The sequence below is a fragment of the Lygodium microphyllum genome, chromosome 27, assembly GCF_053477565.2.
Source record: "Lygodium microphyllum isolate KBCC chromosome 27, Lygodium_microphyllum_v1.1.10, whole genome shotgun sequence".
Classification (NCBI taxonomy): Eukaryota; Viridiplantae; Streptophyta; class Polypodiopsida; order Schizaeales; family Lygodiaceae; genus Lygodium; species Lygodium microphyllum.
Window position 1 is genome coordinate 6,891,808 of NC_141161.1, and position 4,242 is coordinate 6,896,049.

The window sequence follows — 4,242 nt, forward strand, 5'->3', positions numbered from 1 at the left end:
GAAGAATGTGATCTACCTTTGAAAGAAGCTTCAAGAAGTACTCAAGGACAATTATTAGTCACGAGAGATGAAATCAAAGCTGGAAAAGTTGAGCAGTAGGCAACCTGAAATTTACTATAAAATTCATGCTAATCAATGTGGATCCATGTGGCATTAATCCTCCACAATATGGTGCTTGTTAAACTTGGAAAGAGATAAAGAATCAAGCTAGGTAAGCCTCTCTAATGCTAGAAGCCATGGAAACAAGATAAGAGAAACCCTTATTTAACAAAAGTAGTCTCTGTTTAAGCTTTTTCTTAATCTTCATTAACCCCAGTTATACCAAGAACCTCCAAATGAGCCTCTTCTTGACCTTGAGCTTCCAAAATGTGGTGCGCAGATCGGATGCTGTACGCTTGCGTAGTGAATTCCGGAAGGTCCCCAAGAACAATAGAACTCTACTTTTTGCACAAAATTCAAGATAAAAAGCATGAACGACATGAACAAGAGACCAATTGGGTGCAATCTCCCCCCATGCCTTGTGTGAGCACTCCGCAAAGCATGTATTTTATGTATTAATCATCTTCAAGCTCAAATAATAGCCCAAATTACAAAATAGCAAGCTTTTAGCTTTTGAGTTTGCTTTAGCACAAAATACGAATAAAGCTAACGGGCGGTTCCCAAAGAGTCTGGCATGCCCAATACAATATCCAAGTATAAATAACATAATCGTGTGCCCATGGCATACAAAATAATAAATAAATATCCAATGCCTCAATAAATAGGCGTGACAAAATATAGGCGCCATGCCTAAGGTATGCGCCCATCAAAATATAAGTAATAAATCGAATACTCGCTATCCTCCAAATGCTTTCCTCCGCCACTGCTGCTATCTCTACACATCAATTGAAGCATTCACAATCGTTAGTAAAATAATACAATTAAACCGACAAAAGTGAATACCTAGCAGTCTTCAGCTACATAAATAAATCAACTGGTTAGAAATCAATCCTAACCTTAATTTATTACGAGTGCGCACTCTAAACTCATAAACGTTTATTAATTTAATATGCATTTTGCGGAATCACCCGCTATGGAATCACCCATGTACACACTAAATTAATGAAACGCCCGAAGAGGATAGGCGTCCCCATCAACTTCTCACACAAAGAATCCACTTTGTGTATGAGCCCCGGTCATCAAAGTTTACGGAATCCACCGTCCGTGAAATATGCCTCCTGTCCGTCATCCTGCAAAACTCAAAAGACCTCTCACTCTCACAATCAAGTTAGCGGGGTGAGCATAGCTCACGTTCGGGTGTACAAGGCTTATATATATATATATATATATATATATATATATATATATATATATATATGGTGTGGCTTCACAATCTTCGTCTTCGACTGGATTTGTAATTTTTTAAGAAATCTGTGTTTTATCCTTCTTCGTATGCTGAAAATGCTTCAACAAACCTACGTATGTGTAGAGTACCTTCCAATGAACAACTTTGCAGTTCGGAGTTTCTGCGCAGGAACAGCCCTTCTATGAGTTTTGAACAGAAGTCAGTTTTGACTTCAGATGACTTGTCTGACTTGCAGAGTACCAGACTTATGTGTCTTGCAGAGTTTGTAGACTTGCAAAACTTGGTTGCTTTATGTAACTTGCAGCTTGAGACACTTGCAAAACTTGCTGAATTTGAGAAGCTTAACTGACTTAGAGCTTTAGTAAGTAGGCTTTTAAGCTTACTCAGCAAAAAACGTGAAATCGTGGGGGGGGCCGTTTTTTCTCAGACAGCGCAAATTTCGGAGGTATTCAGATACCTCGCGCTAAGATTTTTGAAGCTTTAAGCTTCTCTTAAGCTTTCTAAGCTTTAAAGTTTTAAAGCTTTGAAGATATGGAGTTTGTGACTTATCTCTGGTTCTTAACGACCTGAAGAAGAAGAGATAGGAGTGGTCCTCCGCCTCTGCCGGCTGGTCCTTCGCAGTCTGATGATGGAAACAGAGGTTCTTGATCGCCAGGAGTCCACCCGTATCGATCGTTCGCGACGAGATTGACCGTAGAGCCCGATCCTTCCAGGAGCTCCGCCTTCGCACAAGATGGGTAGCGATTGGAAGCTCTTGATCTCAACTTCGCTCTGATACCACTGGTGCGCAGATCGGATGCTGTACTCTTGCGTAGTGAATGCCAGAAGGTCCCCAAGAACAATAGAACTCTACTTTTTGCACAAAATTCAAGATAAAAAGTATGAACGACATGAACAAGAGACCAATTGGGTGCAATCTCCCCCCATGCCTTGTGTGAGCGCTGTCGTATTGCTGCGCATTCGAAGTGTGTAAACCACCCAAAAGTTGTGCATGGGAAGTTGTGCATGGGATTTGGTACTTTGTACATACTTAGTTGTTGTGATAACATTTATTTTATGCGTATAAGTATAGTGGGGAGGAGTTGGAGACAAAAGTGGCGAATATGATGAGATGCTTTCAGCCTATGTTGAGCAAGGTTGAGTGGAAAGCACAACTGATGCTGGTGAACATGTTAGGACTTTGTCTTCTCCTTCTCCAGCTACATCAAAAATACCTAATGATAACCACATCCAGGAGTTGGAAAGAAGGAGGCTAAGCATTGAAATGTGCTATGAGAAGCATGGAGTTATCACTGTTACAGTGTGTGCTTGTTTTGGGTTACAATGTGTTGTTTACATGGGCGCCAAAGATATGGAACGACAGGCTCTTAAAGTATTCAGAATGAGACTTTTTGGAGTTGAGGTACGTGCTGTCCAGTTTGGTATAGGTACGTTGAAAGATGTGGCATCAGAAGCAATAAGATACTTGGTTTCAAATGAGGTGACTACACACTATATTTTAAGGTCCATAACTGGATCTCACCCTTATCCAATGCTGGTGAGAGATTTTCATGCCATTATTGGCAAAGAGACTTGACGACAGTGCTGCTAATGAGGGATTTCAAATGCTAAGAAGGGAGGGAAAAGAGGAGAGTGTGACGAAAAGGAGGGAAGGGGCAATGCTAATTGGGGGAGAAAGGAGAGAAAAAGCAGGGCAGGATACGAAGGGGGAAAGAATTCGAATGGGGGCCCTTCCTTTTCTCTCTCTTGGGTTGTTTTGGGGATTCATCGGTCGATCTTCGAGGCGTTGTTGAATGACACCTTCCGTCTCTGTGATCGCGTGCGGAGAATTGGTCGCCTGCATCCGAATAACTATCGCCATGTTCAGAAGTGAACAACAGCCTCAAGCGGCACATGAAAGGAGGCCATGGAGGATCGTCGAAGTGGAACGTTAAGTTTCGAATGCCAACATCGGAGAACCTCATCCCAATACGCGTCGATGTTGAATTGGAAGGGCAAAGATACAAGGACTCTTTCACGTGGAATGCCGAAGATCCAGACTATGAAGTTACAGCTTTTGCAAAGCGCACGGTGAAGGATTTGAATCTTCCTGCCTCATTTTTACAACATATTGTACAGTCAATTCAGGGACAAGTGTCTGAATTCCGTTCTTATGAAGGCCTTGAGATGACCATAGGAGAGAAAGTACATTGTCTAAAGGACGTTGGAAATTTTGACAGCAATCCAGAAGAGTTTGCGAGGTCTTTATGCAGGGATCTTGAACTTGAAGATCCTGAAGTTGGCCCCGCTATTGCTGTAGCAATTTGTGAACAGCTGTATGAGATTGTAGTTCAGAGTATATCTTCAGGAAGGGAGGAAGTTGACATTTATGGTGTCCTGAATGTTATCTATTTGAAGAGTTCCTGTGCTACACAGAGGATGCATATTAAAGCAGAGCAAGCTGAATTTCCCTTCTTTCCCTGTGGCGTGAATTTGTAAGCTGTTACTAATAGCATTTTCTACATAGTCTGATAAAGCAAGCAACCATTGAAAGGATAAAGGTCCAGATGAGGATGATTTTCTGCAAGATTTTCTGCAACAAGAGTGTATCAAGCAGCTATTGAAATCTGAAATGTATTTATCTGTTGAGCAACGGTAGATGTGAATGCCAACATCAGGCCATGCAAATTCTGTGTCTTCCCTACAAGGGAAAATGGATTCAAGGGATTCCAAATTGCTATGGCATCAACAGCTTCCTGGACACTTAGTTTCATCATAGTCAGCTACAATTACAAAGTCATTAAGTGGATCTTCCCATGATTACTCTGCAAAGCTCCAATGTATTCCTTTTAGCTGCATCAGATCTATAAAAAAAATAGTCACCTGCCAGACATCTCTTTCCCTCAGAAGCAAGAAAT

General features: G+C 41.5%; 1 pseudogene; it reads left to right on the forward strand.

Annotated features, from left to right (window-relative positions):
• Positions 1 to 3,236: 3,236 nt before the first annotated feature.
• LOC148012035 (chromatin structure-remodeling complex protein BSH pseudogene) lies at positions 3,237 to 3,823 on the forward strand (annotated as a pseudogene).
• The last annotated feature ends 419 nt before the right edge of the window (positions 3,824 to 4,242 follow it).